The sequence below is a fragment of the Columba livia genome, chromosome 14 (genome assembly GCF_036013475.1).
Source record: "Columba livia isolate bColLiv1 breed racing homer chromosome 14, bColLiv1.pat.W.v2, whole genome shotgun sequence".
Lineage (NCBI taxonomy): Eukaryota > Metazoa > Chordata > Aves > Columbiformes > Columbidae > Columba > Columba livia.
The window spans coordinates 20204050-20220849 of record NC_088615.1 but is presented as its reverse complement, the minus strand read 5'-3'; positions in this window follow the sequence as shown (position 1 = coordinate 20220849).

Below are 16800 nucleotides of genomic sequence, written 5' to 3'. Positions count from 1 at the left end.
GCCAATACAATTTCACTGCCCCTGTGCAAGGGCAATGCCCTGGGCCAGTTCTTCAGTGAAATCCACCAGATCCTCAAGCTCTCCTGCTCACACTCCTACCTCAGGGAACTTGGGCTTCTTGTCTTTAGTGGATCTTTAGTTTTTATGTGCTTCTTTTTCATTGTGGTGTCCTATGTGCAGATCTTCAGGGCTGTGTTGAGGACCCCTTCTGAGCAGGGACAGCACAAAGCCTTTTCTACCTGCCTCCCTCACCTGGCCATGGTTACTCTGTTTGCCAGCACCTCTTTTTTTGCCTACCTGAAGCCCCCCTCCATCTCCTTCTCGTCCTTGGACCTGGTGGTGTCAGTTCTATACTCATTGATATCTCCAACAATGAAGCCCCTCATCTACAGCATGAGGAACAAGGAGGCCAAGGATGCCCTGAGGAAACTAATCGCTGGAGGCATTTCAAAAATAATAAAGTGTCCGTCATCCACTCTTTAACAGATAACAGCTTTAGTGTAACTCATTAGAGGCCCAGATTCTGTGTGTGTGTTGGTGGTATTTATTTTTTAATAAATCATGAAATTTTTGTCATCCCCTTTCTAATTAATTGTCTGCTTTTCTTTTCAAACCCACTGTCTGTAAAAATATGCAGCAATTCTCTCTGTTTGTTTAAACAAAATAAAGGGCTCTGCAGTGACTTTTTTTTCACTGATATTTTCCCCCAAGGCCTGTTTGGAGCTGCAGGGACAGTTCCTGTCCATGGGAGGAGGGGAAAAGAGTCCATCCTGGCAGCCCTGCCAGGGAGCAGCAGTGCTCGGACTTCCAGAGCTGTTCTGGTTCCACTCCCACACTCTCCTTCTCATCCCTGGTGTTGGTGCAAGGCCTGAGTGCTCTGGCAGCTTGGTCACCGTCCTGCTGTGTGTCAGTGCTGTGAGCGCAGGCAGGGACAGGCAATGGGCTCTGCTGTGACAGAGCTGGCCTCACAACAGCCTTTCCAGATAGAAAGGTGATCTCCTATGGGCAGGGCCTGAAGGTTTAGGTCTTTTTATAAGCTTTCTCTCAAGAACATTCCCACTACAGTGGCTGACAGATTGAAAAGGCTGACAGCTGTAGGCCTGCAGGTTTGGGGCATTCAGCAGTGTCCTCTCATAGCCAGGCCTCCTGCCAGAGACCTGCAGGACCAGCAGAGCAGGGGCTGGGCTGTGCCCCTGTGCACTGGACACCCCATGGAAGCTGCCCAAGGACAGTTGTCATGGAGTAGCCCCTCATAACCACCATTTCCAGCACTGGCCTCTACCCAGCTCAGAGAGGTTGTTCTTCCCTCCATCACAGTATCACAGTATGTTTGGGATTGGAAGGGACCTCAGAAGACCATCTAGTCCAATCCCCCTGCTGGAGCAGGAACGCCTAGAGGAGGTCACACAGGAACATGTACAGATGGGTTTTGAATGTCTCCAGAGAAGGAGACTCCACAGCCTCCCTGGGCACCCTGTTCCAGTGCTCCGTCACCCTCACTGAGAAGAAGTTTCTTCTCAAATTTAAGTGGAACCTCTTGTGTTCCAGCTTGATCTCATTACCCCTTGTCCTATCATTGTTTGCCACAGAGAAGAGCCCGGCTCCATCCTCATGGCACTCACCTTTTCTATACTTATAGACATTAATAAGGTCCCCCCTTAGTCTCCTCTTCTCCAAACTAAAGAGACCCAGCTCCCTCAGCCTTTCTTCATAAGGGAGATGCTCCACTTCCTTAATCATCTTTGTTGCCCTACGCTGGACCCTCTCCAGCAGTTCCCTGTCCTTCTTGAACTGAGGGGCCACAACTGGACACAATACTCCAGATGGGGTCTCACCAAGGCAGAGTAGAGGGGAAGGAGGACCTCTCTCGATCTACTGACCAAGTGAGCACAAACGCCATCAGCTGTTCCTTGTGATTCCATGAAGGCCGGTGGGACAGACAGTGTTTCAAGGTCAATTCACGTTGGGAGTAACAGCCCACGGAAATGATCCACTGGGATCTTCTTCCTTGAACTGTGATCCCTGTGTCCATTCCTCATGATGTGGGACATCTCAGATGAGTGCAGAGCAGGGGGACACACAACAGGGCTGAGGTGCCTCCTGTCCTTCGGGATGGGCAACAGGAGGCCAGAGGGACACCGTGACTCCTGCCTCTGTGTAAAAGGGACAGACTCTGTCTCTGAACATCCCTGCATGCATAAGGAGTCCATGAGGACAGTTCAGATGTGGATGCCTGACAGACCCTGACATTTCTGTATGTGACTCCAGAAACAAACCCCACTGGCCCCGGCAGATCAGTCTCACATGCTCCTGTCTGCTACATCATCCTTACCAGTGATTCTGGATTGTGGTCTCAAATGTGCCAAAGCAATCAGGGACGTTCTGAGGTCTTTGAAAGAGGTAATTGTCAAACCTGTCTTCAAGAAGGGCAAGAATGAGAACTGTGAGAATTACAGACTGGTCAAACTGTCTCCTTCCCTGGGAAGGGAATGGGACAAGTCTTCCTGCAGCCAGTTACCAGTGGAATCCCTCAGTGACCGGCACTTGAGCCAACACTGTTGAACGTCATTATTCTCCCCCTGAATGATGTGATGCAGTGAACCTTCAGCTCCTTAGTGGATGGTGCAAAGCTGGGCAGAGGCCTTGGACAACCTCACCTGGGTCACCCTGCCCTGAGCAGGACAGTGAGACAAGATGATGTTCAAACAGGAGTGACTCTGTGATTCAAGGAATCTTTCCCTTGGGAAGGTTTTGGAAGACAGAACAGGGGGAAGAACAAGAAAAAAAAATATGGAAGAGGTAGAGGAGGAGACCTAAAAGGTGCCAAATAAACAGAGCAGTTCCTGTGAAGAATGTTTCTCTACTCAAATTGTTAGCAGGAAATCTATAACCAGCTCCCCAAATTTCCTCTTCTGCTCATTGACCCCCCGGGGATTTAGAGCACATTTCTTTACATCAGATTCTGCACTGAAGTTTGCACTGATTGTTACAACTTCTTTGCTTGAATTATTTCGTGTTTCCTTAGAGAGCTGGATGTAAACAGGCACCGGGGAATTTTTAATAAGAGGAAACAAAAAAAAAAGGAGAAAAAAAAAAAACAACACAATAGAACTTCATGATGTTTCTCAGTTCTGTGGTTAAATTAAGTAGTTTCCAGCGAGGTCCATTGCCATAATTGAAGAGTTGCCTATAGGGAGTAGGAGAGCAACTGCTGAGAGACTTGACCTGCCTGAAGCTCAAAGCAGAGTGAGAGCTGATAGGCTCTGAATGAGCCAAGAGTGAGAGGTGAAGAACTCCTGGGGAGCGATGGAAAGTGCAAATGTCCAGACAGGCTTCTGAAGAGATGAGTTCAGACACGGTGAGCTGGGTAAGGACAGGTGGAAACACCTGGATGTCCAGGGGATTAAATACACGTCGTGATAGACAGAGTTCTGGCACTGCAAGCACAGGGAAAGGCCAACGTTTCATCTCCCACAGTCCGTACACATTCTGAAAATTCATATTTTGACAGGATAGAAATTCCGCAGACATTTTATTGGAAATTTTGAATTATTTCATCTGATGAAAAAAAGAGTGTGGGGTTTTTTGTTCGTTTTGTTGTTGTTGTTTTTGGTTTGGTTTTTAAGTTTTGAGGGGAGTTCTCAGGTTTTCGGGCTGAGCTCCATGGTCTCACTATGAGCACCCAGTGCAAACCCCAAGAGACCCCCATGTACCTGATGTGTTTGCCTGGGATGGCCAGGTATCAGACCAGACTGATAGAGCGATGGTGCTTTCATCATTTACAATTAGTATTCAACACTTGTGCATCTAATTAGATAAGTTTCAGGACTGTAGGTGAAGAGGCAGATATGTGAAGAGCACTTAGAAGATGTGATAGAAGAATATTCCAGTTGATAATAGAGAATCATAGAATTATTTCAGTTGGAAGAGACCCTCAGGACCATTGCGTCCAACCACAGCCTGAATCTAGAACTGAACCGTGTCCCTAAGAACCTTGTTTAAACATCTTATTAACCCCTGCAGGAACGGTGACTCCACCACTGCCCTGAGCTGCCTGTTCCAATGCCTGACGACCCTTTCCAGGAAGAATTTTTTCCTAATATCCAATCTGAACCTTCCCTGGCACAATTTGAGGCCATTTCCTCTTGTCCTATCACTTGCTACTTGGAGAAGAGACCAACACCCTCCATGTTCAACCTCCTTTCAGGCAGTTGTGGACAGCGAGAAGGTCTCCCCTCAGCCTCCTGTTCTCCAGGCTGAACTCACCAGTTCCCTCAGCCGCTCCTCATCACACTTGTGCTCCAGACACCGAGCAGTTCCGTTCCCTCCTCTGCACTCTGTCTGGTGCCTCAATGTCCTTCTTGTGATGAAGGGCTCAAAACTGAACACAGGATTCAAGATGCGACCTCATCAGCACTGAGAACAGTGGCACAATCACGCTACTCCTGCTGGCCACACCATTCCTGATACAAGCCAGGATGCTGGTGGCCTTTTTGGCCACCTGGGCTCACACAGGCTCATGTTCAGCTGCTGTCTATCAACACACCCTGATCCCTTTCCACCAGACAATTTTCCAGCCACTCTTCCCTGAGCCTGGGGTTGTTGTGACCCAAGTGCAGGACCCAGCCCTTGGTCTGGTCAAACCTCATACAAATGGCCTCAGCCCAATGATCCAGCAGATCCCTCTGCATGGCCTTCCACCCTCCAGCAGATCAACACTCCCACCCAACTTGGTGTCATCTGCAAACTTAATGAGGGTGCACTCGATCCCCTCATCCACATCACTGATAAAGCTTAAATAGAATAGGATACCACTTGTGACCGCTTGTGACCGGACGCCAACTGGATTTGGCTGGATTTGGCTCTGTTCACCACAATTCTTTTGGTCCAGCCCTCCATCGCACATACACCCATCCAGGCCATGAGCTGCAGCTTCTCCAGGAGATGCTGTGGGACACGGTGTCAAAGGCTTTACTGCAGTCTAAGGACACAACACCCACAGCTCGTGTGGCAGATTCACTCCCCATGACAGACTTTCTCTCATCTGAATGTGATCAGGCTGTTCAAGCAGGACATGCCTTTCATCAAGACATGCTGATTGGGCCCGATTGCTCGTCTCGTGTATGTGACCTCACAGTCATGTGTGACTTTCCCAGCCATGTTCCTGCTGTTGGCCAATCACCTGCAGAGGCAGAAGTGACCTCACAGTCCCCTCCACAGCCATTGGCTTCCTACTGGACTATGAGTTCCCGAGACACAAGTGACCATGCGACATCATACCCACCATCCACCCTCCTTGTGGTGCAGTGTGTGAGCAGATCAAACTAAGCTGCTTTTATCAAATGTATCTGATAGATTTCCTATCAAGGGTTTGAGTGGAGAAACGTTCCTCAGAAGAGCTGCTGTATTTACTCAGGGACATTTTATATCTCTGCTTCTACCTCTGCTTTTGTTCTCCTTCCTCTGTCTATTCTGACGTGAAAGAGCTCTCCAAGGAAAAGATTCATGGAATCCTACAATAACACAGGTTGGAAGAGACCCCTGAACACCATCTCTGTCCCACTGACCTTTATGGCACCCCAAGGAATAGTTGATAGCATTTGTGCTCCCTTGGGTTCATCTCACCACGTGCACACAGTGGACATGCACATGGTGTGTGTGTTTACATCTCATCTGGACAATGAAAACATGAAGTTTTGACCTAGTATTTCATAGAACCATGGAATGTCCTGAGTTGGAAGGACCCAAAGGATCATGGAGTCCAACTCCTGTCCCTGCACAGGACACCCCACAGGTCACCCCGTGTGTCTGAGGATGTTGTCCAGTCTCTTCTTGAACACTTTCAGGTTGGGGCCGTGACACCTCCCTGGGGAGCCTGTTCAGTGTCCAGCACCTCTGGGGGAAGAACATTTTCCTCATGACCCACTGACCCTCCGTGGTACATCTTCCTCCCATTCCATGGCTTCTATCATTGGTCGCCACAGAGAACAGATCAGTCCCTTCCTCTCCTTCTCCCCTTGTGAGGAGGTCTCCTTTGAGTCTTTTCTTCAGCTCTGATGCTCAGAAACCCCTTGGTTTGCTTTCTGAAGCAGAAAAGAGAAGCCATGAGCTCCAGGCAATAGGAAGGGGGATCCTGTCCCTCACACACCGCTCAGGGCTCTTCCTGGGACCTTGGGATGTGGGTGTGCAAGGCCCAGGGAAGGACAACACTGGGACAACAACTTCCAGCTTCCCCATGGGCTGCAAGGAGGCACCGAGGCCCCAGTGCCATGAGGACAACATGTCTTCTCCTGGGCCTTAGTGGCAGAGACAACTGCCCTGGCCAAGGGAACAGAGACCTGGGTTCTGTGGGTCCCTTCCAGCCTTACAGCGCCCTTTGCCATCTCCACCACAGGCTGTTCTACACGGTCCTACCCCTGCCCCTCTTCCCCTGCAGGCTGCAGACACCCATCTCGCTTCCCCACCTGCTCTCACCCCAGCATTTCTGCACCTTCACTGATGTGTCTGCACCCTCACTGGGTGCTCTTTGGAACACAAACCATGGATTGATCCAGCTCCCTCTGGGTCACCTTTTGCACCACAGCACTGACCTTCCAGTGACATTTCTTCCTCCTGATATCCAGTCTCCATCTTCCAAGTCACTTTGTGACTTTTTTTTCCTCTTTCTTGCTTTTTTTCTGTTACTCAACCATCTCAGAAATTGCTCTTCAAGCAGAGAACCCAACCCGTTAGTCTTCTTGTGGTCTTTCACCTCACCAGAGAGAAGTCACCTCACCATGATCTTCTAAATCCCATGAGTGCTGCTGGCCTTTCAGCTTCTCTGACACGACCATGTTCCTGCTGCTGTCCCATCATGTTCTTATGTGGAATGGACATAACAACCCATCTCCAAGGTCTCTTCCTGGGTAGGGCCTGTGGGTACCTTGGGCGAGGTTCTTTCCCAGCCATGTCCCTGCTGCTGGGTTGTCACCTCCGTTGACACAACTGGCCTCACTGTCCCCTTCACAGCCACAGGATTCTGACTGGATTATGAGTGTCTGAGACACAACTGACCTCATAATACCACACCCACCCATCCCCCTCCTTAGCACCTAGGACCTGACCAAGACTGAACCGTGTTCTACACACTCCTACACCTGCCCCTCTTTCCCACAGGCTGCAGACACCCATCTCACTTCCTCACCTTGTTCAAATATGTCAAATATGTTTTCTACTAGCAACGTGGGTGAAAAGCACTCCTTACCGGAATTGCGGGGTTTACGTTAACAGCTTCTAGATCTCCTCTTTTGCATTGTTTTTTACTATTTCTCTACCTATTCTCTCTCCAGAAGCCTCTCCAAGGGAAAAATTCTGTCAAATCACAGAGAAAACTCAGGTTTGCAGAGAGGCCTTGTCTCACTCATCTTGTCTCACTCTCCTGCTCAGGGCAGGTTCAACCAGGTGAGGTTGCTCAAGGCCTCCAGACAGCTTTGCATCATCCTCAAGGCTCTTAAAGTGCTCTTTGTTATATCTTAGAAAGGGAGAATAAAGATATTCAACAATATTGGCCCAAGTGTTGGTCACTGAGAGATGACACCAGTATCTGGCTGCACGGAGGACTTTGTACCACTGATGATATTTGGGCTTGATGGTTCAGCCAACTTCCCACCAAGCATCCACTTCTTGAGCCCCATCAGCACCACTCTGGCCAGAAGTAGGCCTTGCAAACACCCTGTACACAATGTGCTTTTCTTTCCCCTGTCCATTTGGGTTCAGCAGTCCCTTCCTTGTCCTCACATTCCTGGAAATGGCTGCAGGAGGACGTGTCCCATCCCCTTTCTAGAGAGGGAGTTAGGGTGGCCAGCCTGTTATTCTCCCCGTTCCTATTCCTGCTCTTCTTGAGGATGGGATTGAGATCTGCGTTTCTAAGGACCCCAGCACCATTCTGGTTTCTAGGGCACTTTTGAGATCACAATCTGGACTCACAAGCAAGGGGGACAGAGCAGACTCGAGCACTTGCAATGAGTCTGTCCAAGGAAGCTGAGGTGAATCTAACTGATCTAGTGGGGTTTGTTCCTGGAGTCACACACAGAAATGTCAGGTTCTGTCAGGTGTCCACATCTGAGCTGGCCTCATGGGCTCGTTATGCATCCAGGGCTGCTCAGAGACAGAGTCTGTCCCTTTTACACACAGAGGCAGGAGTTACAGTGTTCCTCTGGCCTCCTTTTGGCACTCCTAAAGGATGGGAGTCACTTCAGCCCTGCGTTGTGTCACCCTGCTCTGCACTCATCTGAGATGTCCCATAGCAGGAAGAATGGACACAAGGACCTTGGTTGAAGGAAGCACATCCCAGTGCTGCATTCAGGCAGTTAACAATGGGCTGTTACTTCCAACACGACGTAGCGGTCGTACGACATGACTGTGAGCATACAATATTCTGCTACTATCAAGATTGCAAATGAAGAGCTGTGCAGCACAGCGCGAGTATAATATGGCCCTGGTATCCCACAGAGAGTTGGCCATGGACTTGGGGACAATGGTGGAGATGCAGCCCAGGTCGAGCAGGGCGAGGTTGAGCAGGAAGAAGTACGTGGGGGTGTGGAGGTGCTGGTCCCAGGCTATGGTGGTGATGATGAGGCCGTTGCCCAGGAGGGCAGCCAGGTAGATGCCCAGGAAGAGCCAGAAGTGCAAGAGCTGCAGCTCCCGTGTGTCTGTGAATGGCAGGAGGAGGAACTGGGTGATGGAGCTGCTGTTGGACATTTGCTGCCTGTGGCCATGAGGACCTGTGCAAGGAGGAAAAGGCAGTGACAAGTTAGGGGAGACTTCTCTGAGGAAAATAAACGTGCTGTTTCCCATGGAAAACGCCCTCCCTGATGGATGGATGTTTCAGCTTGTTCTCTCTTTCTACCAAGTGAGAAAAAACTGTTCATCACAGCTTAAAACACAGATTGGGCATCTGGTTTCCATGAAGACATCTTTGGGGCAAGTCCCCTTGAGTTCGTGTCAGAACATGAAGTGACCGACACTCGCACCCCAACCCCAGAGAGCAAGAGCACCACGGACAGGTGGAGAAACAGGGAAGGACACTGCAGTGCTACAAGAAAATAAAGCAAGGACAGAAAAGCAGACAGGCGTGCTGTGGAACCTTCTCCTGACCTGGCTGTGCTGCTGCCACTCACATGATGACACTGGAGAGCAAGTACTTTTAGCACCTTTTTTGTGTACCACGTTTCAGGAACCCTTCACCAGCTGCTGAGGTGGAGACTCGTGACCTGGACCCCATGGCTTTGAGGCAGAGGGTCTGCTGGGGAGGAGAGGAGACCAGGGGTTGCACTAAGAAATGTGTCTGCACTGCAGGGGATGGCAGGGGGATTCCTAAATCCCGTCCCTGGCATATCTGGTAGGAGCTCCTTCTCCCTGCCCATGTCTGTGCTGCCTGGAGCTGTGTCTCTGTCCCCGGTCTGCTCCCTGTCAGTGTCACAGACCCCGTCCCACCCGCTGTGTGCTCAGCTCTGTCCTGCTCACACCTCCTGGCACTGCCCAGGGGCAGCTCTGTGTGTGCAGGGGCTCAGGAGCAGCTCAAACAAGTTCTAATGAGAACTGGAGTCTCAGTGTCTTCTCCAAAGAGAGAAATAAATCCCCATCTCCCACTGCATACCCAGACGAGCAAGAGTGGAAAACTGAAAGCACAGACTCCTTCCCTTGCAGCTGTTGCTGTCTTGATGTTGTTGTTCAGAAGGACTCTCTGCCATGTCTGTGGGGGGATCTGGAGCTCTGAGCAGCCCTGACCCACACAGCCCCGTTCAACCCCACACGCTCCCTGCCTGCCCTGCCGGGGGTCGCTCCTTCCACCCACAGCTGCTGCCATGGGCTCTCCCGGGCAGGCTGAGCGCTGACCCTGGCAGGCGGCAGAGTCCCTGCCCAGCACAGCCCTGGGGTGCAGGGACCCTGCTCTGCAGGACAGCCCTGGACACCCCTGGGTGCTCACCCGGCTTCACAGCTGTTCAACATGGCCTGACAAGAGCCCTGTCCTTACAGATCCCACAAGCTGTGCCTGTGCCAGTTTCAGGAGATGCCTTCAGGAGCTACAGCTGCATTGCCCTGCACCCAGAGACTTACCATGGCAAGGGCTGCAAAGGTCTCTCCTCCAGTGAGCTCTCAGTCATCCTCCCAGTCCTGACCACCTTTAATCTCTCTCTGACTTGCTCGTCTCCTGAGATCCCCAGGCAGAGCCCTCATCCCTGCTGCGTGTGCAGAGGAGCTGCTCCTGGGCAGAGCTGTCTCTCTGCAGCGCTTCTGCTGCCATGAGCTCCCTGTGTCCCAGGAGCCCAGCCCAGCTCAGCAGCACAGGAGCAGCCCAAGGCACTTTAATGACCCCTCTGGTGGGTTTGGTGCTGAGTCCATGGACCTCAGACCCTGAGGGGAAGCTGAAGAAACTTCTCAAGAAGTCAAACTCAGAAGCAAACTCCAAAGTTTCCTGTAATATTAATGGGTCCCACTGAGGGACACAACTAAAGAACTGACCCCAGAGTTTGGTTAGAGCAGAAAACTGGAGGCAGTGATGACAGGTCAGGAAAAGCAATGTAAAGGTCTCTCTGATTCTGCATAACCCTGGATGTGTTTCATTAACTAAGCCCTGACCCCCAACCCTGGGGAGTCAGATCCTGTCCCTCCCACATTGCCCGGGGCCCTTCCTGGGACAGTGTGATGTGGGGCTGTGCAAGACCAAGGGCAGGACTATGGTCCCACACCTCCCAGGTTCCTGGCTGGGGACAAGTAAGGTTTTGGAGCTCATTGACAACGTCTTCCTGACACGGGTGACTGAGGGTGGGGTGAGGTGCCCTGTGGGACTTCACACTTACAAACCAGAAAGAGTTGGTCAGGATGGCACAGTCAGGGATGGGAAAGTGGAGCTGGGGCTCCTGGGAGATGATCACAAGGCCAAAAGCAGGATTTCAGGAGAGCAAGCTTTGGCCTGCTGAGGGACCTGCTTGGGTCCTATGGGATATGACCTTGGTGTCTGCAGAGCTTTTCTCTCCCATCTCCTCCCTCCTCTCTCCCACCTGCTGTTGTGCAGCGTTTTTTACCCTTTCTCAAATACAACATCCCAGATGTGCTGCCAGCATCACTCAGTGGCTCAGATTTGGCAAGGAGTGGGTCCATCTTGGAGCAGCTGAAATCGGCTCTGTCTGACATTGGTCAAACTCCTGTTGTCTTCTCAGAGAGGTGACAACTGTAGCACACCCATACTCACCCCCAGTCCCAAGACTTTGCCATGTAAACGCAATACAGGGTGACTATGTGTTATTTCTTACAAATTACTTGATCATGGAGAAGAAATGGAAAAGATGTTCTCTAAGTAACATGAGGAAGTTCCCAGTCAATGAGTACGTTCCTATGGGGAACTGTAATTGCCCTGACATTCACTGGCCAGGCAGAGCTGCAGGTGCCAACAGTACAGAGGATCTTGGGCAACTGCTTAACATGTCTGCCTGGTGGGCCAACAAGAGTGATGCTCACCTGGATCTGGAACTGGAAAACAAGGAAACCCTGGTGAGGGATGTGAACATCAGTGTCCACCTTGGCTGTTGTGACCAGGACACAGTGGGTTCCCAGGCACCAGAGGGGAGGGAGGAAGGCTAGCAGCAGAGCACAGGCTAGTGGGCTCCAGAGGAGAAGACTTGGACATATCTGGGAGGGCTGATTCAGGTGGTGCCATGGGAATCAGCTCAGAAGGGTGAAGGAGCTCAGGAAATCTGCTCAGCCTTACAGGACAGCCTGCTGCAAGCACAAGAATGATCTCTCCAAGTACCCCTGTAAAGGAGCATTTATCTCATGAGGCTGCTCATCTGAACTGATGGAGCTGCAGGGAAAAAAGGCAGCACACAGGAGGTGGAAGCAGGGGAAGCTGCAAAGGAGGAATTTAGAAACCTTGTCCATGGATGTGGGGATGATGACAAAGCTGCCCTGGACTTGATACCTGCACGGGAACGGCAGCAAGATGAGCTGACAGAGCTTCACTTGGAGAAAGAGAATAGACAGGGTGAATGTGGGACTGCTAGTGAAATTCGTAAGATTAGAATCAGACAGGACTGAGGTTCTTCATGGCTTCTTTGCCTCCATCTTTACCAGCAAGGTCTCCTGGGGAGTCTGGAGAACACCCAGCAGTGGATGGGGCTCAAGTCAGGGGTGACCTGAGCAAACTCAGACACCATTACAGAACAGGGGATGGGTCACTTGACCAGCTCCCTGAACACAAGTATCGCTGTGCTGTGGCACCTGAGATTGCCAGAGACACCCACCTCTTGGTCCAGAGGAGTGTGACTCCTCTTGAGCTGTCCTGGCCTGTCTCCTCGCTCACATGGTGATTTAGGCACCCACTTTTCTGACATATTCAGTCTTTATCGGGAGATGCAACACATCAATATGAACTGGAGGCTGCTGATGCCTCCTGTTGTGGAAAGGGAGGGAAGGGAGAGCAGGGAATTAAATAGAAGAAATTTGGCTTTATTGCTATTTATGATGGAAATGCTCTCTGTTTGGCTGTTCCTGAAATCTCTCTAATCATCCACACCCGACTTGAAGCCTTTAGGAAAATGATGCACAGAGCCTTGGCTTGTAAGAGCATTTTCGATGTTAGTGAGCCCTCTGGTGCCATGATCCTGAACTGCAGCTACTGGGAGAATGAACAAACCTCTAATGAAGTGACAGGCAGAAGCAAACCCCAAGATTCTGAGGGTGTTTGGACCCCATGAAGGGCCATCACTGACACACCAGTGAAGGAAACAACCAGTGCAGGACCCTGTCCCTGGAGGTTGGTGAAGGAAAGTCTTGGAGATACTGGTTCCAGGTGGTGAGGGCCATGTGGAGGTGGCTCTGATGCCATGTCAGCCCTTGATGCTTGTTCATCACCAGAATGGCTGAGCCCTGGCTCCTGGGACCTGGTAGATCTTTCTCCAATGTTTTTCAAGGCTTTTCCTGTGGTCAGTATGAGTGTTTTGTATCTTGGGGGTGGTGTTTATGTCTCTTCAGAAGAGACCTTGAGCTTCTTGGTTCTTCCTGGTGCATATTATGAACTTCCTCGCTCTCTCCAGAGTTCACAGTGAGCTTTCTTGTCCATAACAGCCCTTTTATGACCATGTCTTACTAAATGGTTGTGTTTGTATGATCATTTGTGCAGAAAGGGCACACAGGACAGCACCCAATATGTCAAAACTGATGCCGAGTGAAATGCCGTAAAGCCCTGATGAGTTCCCCCTGTGTCTGTGTCTCTCCTGGAAGGAGTCTGTCCCGAGAAGGGGATCCAGCTCCTGCCACTCTCTGCAGAGGCACATGAGCAGTGTCCATCACCTGGGGACACAAAGGGTGACATTTGCCACACCACCCTTCATCTGAACCACACAGATGTGTGCTTGTGGATGATGTATGGAGCCTTATAGTGCAAATACCTATTTAATTGTCATTGCCAGAGGGCCTACCACAGATGCAGAGTACTATTTTACAAATCTGTAAATATAAGCATGTACGACTGACATTACTAGACGTATTACACAAACACTTGAAGGTGTATTAATGCCTTTTAACATGATTATCCTCAGAAGCCCTACCAACTTTGCATCTCAGGAAATGAGATCCAGAGTCCAAGAGCAGGATGGTTTGGGCTCTGTGCTGGGATCTGGAAACTGAAACGTGCTCCCATCTCCCAGCCCCCTGCCCTCTTCAGTGAGGGTGTGAGACATTCTGCCAGTGAGGGCTGAACTCACAGCCATGACCAGTATCTTATGTCCAACTGCAGCCAATGGTGTCCTGCCAGCTCAGGATTGGAGCTTCCATTGCTGGAGGTGTTTTAAAGCTGTGGAGATGTGGCCCTTTGGGATATGGTTTAATGGTGGACTGGGCAGTGTTTGATTTATGGTTGGACTCCATGTTCTTAAGGGTCTTTTCCAGCCTAAATGATTCCGTGATTCTCTGATTCTATGATTTTGGGATGAAACCATTTCAGTTCCACCACCTCCAGCTTCCCTCGGAGGCTGCTATTGTGTGGCACAACTGTCCTGGCTCTCCAGGCAGGTTGGGCACTGGGTTGGTGTCTGCATTGGGAGTTTTCCCCTTCCTGGGGTAAAAGGCTGTTGAGCAGAGACAGTTGTAGAGATTTGGGTCACAGGGGTTTGCAGCAATCCTGTCAAACTCTGAGCAGGATGAGCTTTGGAGACAAGGGACAACAGATATGGTCTAAAAGATGGTTTTGAACAGTGGTACTGTCACTAATAACAGTAACAGAGAATTCCTTATTCTTGCTTATGCTAATGGACTAAAGCTCTTTAATGTCCTTTCCAACAGTCATTCTCACTTCTCATAACATATACTACATCTCAGTAGTTATCCTCTTCCATGAAGTTCTTAGAACAGTGTTTTCTCTCACTTCTACATTTTTTATCATTGAAAGAATACACCTCTTGGACAGAATTTCTCCCAAATCAACCATTTCCATACATTTTCTCCTTTCTTTTTCTGATGTGAGGCAGAGGTGGCACAGGGGAGTTGTTTCCTTTTTAGCCAGAGAAAAACAAGGACTTGATCACAGGTCAGTGCAAAGGCCCAAAGGAAGCCAGAATCTTTATGTGTGTGCACTGACACACACTGTCACCTGCATTTCCAGTCTCTGCAGTCCCAACCATGCAGCAGAGTCTGCAGTTCTGAGCTCCCTTCATCTGCCCTGTGTGACACGTGTAAAATGGAACTACCCCAGTGCAATGGCTGGTTTTGATTCTCTTCACAGCCTGAAGCACCACATGGGTCAGGAGACAAGCCAGGGTACTCAACCAGGACTCACATCCTCTGCTCTTACAGTTCAGGTGTTCCCGGGAATCTCAGCAGACATGTCACGCTGATATCTGAGTGCAAGGAGCTGGTCAAGTGTCTCGTCCCCATTTCTGTAATGGTGGCTTTGCTGCCTGGCTGATGTGCAGACTCTGTACATGGATGCTGACACCTCTTGAACAACCTGCTCTGAAAGGGTTAACAACACAGACTGTTCTTTCTGGAGAGGCATTAGGACAGCAAAAAATAAGATCTTGGGTCAGGGCAAAAGAAAAATGATGGAAAAGATGTGATCAGGACTGTTTGGGGGCACTTATAAAGCAGCCCTGCACCTCATGTGAATTACTTCTGTGGTCTGGGAGAACCTGAGAGTTCTCCCTAATTTGAGAACATGAAGGGGAAGGAAGGAAGGAGAGCTGCCAGTGGTCAGGGAGTCCCCCCAGTCTCCATGAGCTTTCCAAGATGGGGGAGAGTGGCCTCACTGTGACATCGTCCTGCTGCCCCAGCTCCTGGGATGCTGGCCCTGCTGTCCCATAGACTGGAAAGGATTGTCTTAGTTCCACTGACCCCTAATTTGATCCCCATCTGCTGCTGTTTTTTCTGCAGATTCCCGTCTCAAGTCACAGAGGCCTGGGACACATGGCTGGTGAAGAGGGAGGACAAGAGGACACAGGGATTCTCACCTCTTTCCCTAATTAAATTCATCAGTAGCTACAAAGTGTCTTTGTTTGTCCTTTAACTATTCCTGTGGTAGTAACAGCTCATTATGGGGCCCTTGAATTGCCTTACAGGTCTGGACTGAGCTTTGATCTGGACTGTTGCTGTGCTTGGCGGCTGCTGTCCTTGCAGACCAGATGAACTCACTCCTGCCACCCTGCCTGGCAGTTCATTCCATCCGTGTCACAGCTCTGTCTGCAGCACTGACAGCTCCAGCTCCCCCAGTCAGGTCCCTGGCTGAGGACATTGCCTCACATCTGGGCTGAACCACCCCAGCTGTGGCACCAGCCCAGCTCTGACCTGCCACAAGAAACCTGGCACCAAGTGTCTAAGAGCCCATGTGTGCAAAGGCTTTGAATCAGAGCACAGACATGACATGGCAAGAGAATGATGAATATCTCTCTAGACCTGAGAGTATAAAACCAGAATAAAATGCCTAAATCCATTCAACTGAAGATATTGCTTCTTCAGCTTGGAGGAATTAGATCCTTTGCTGTAACCTTCCTGGTGTCCTGTCTAATGATGGGACAAGAAAAGATGTTTCTCATGCCAAAATGATTTTTGTTCATATTAATGAACAAAACTACTGCAGGAAAGAACTGTCTCTGTAGAGGTGAGAGAAGAAACATCACTGATTACTTCAGGTTGTTTCAAAGGATGTGCCCCTGGGCATCCAGGAACACAACAAGGGAGCCCAGAGGGGACAGAGAAAGGGACATCACGGGCTGCTCCTGTGCTGCTGAGCTGGGCTGGGCTCCTGGGACACAGGGAGCTCATGGCAGCGGCAGCGCTGCAGAGAGACAGCTCTGCCCAGGAGCAGCTCCTCTGCACACGCAGCAGGGCTGAGGGCTCTGCCTGCAGCACCGAGGGCACAGGAGCCAGGCACAGAGAGGGGAAAGGCAATGTGGGGGGGTGGTTGCTACGGACTCAATGAGACACAAATCTTCACAATCCTGACACAGTAAGTCTTTCGCTGTAGGACAAGGCATCTGCATTTCCTGGAGGGATCTCCTAAAGGCGGCACATGACACAGTTTGCAGGATCTGTCAGGTCTCTCTCACAGTATCTCTGTTGTAGAGAATAACACACTCCAGAGCAGCGCTTCCCTGCTGCACAGTCAGAGGGATGGGGCATGATGGCAGCTTCTGCTGAGGGTGATTGCAGGGGGAGCACCCAGCGGTGCCCAGGGCTGTCCTGCAGAGCAGGGTCCCTGCACCCCAGGGCTGTGCCGGGCAGGGACTCTGCCACCTGCCAGGGTCAGCGCTCAGCCTGCCCAGGGAGATC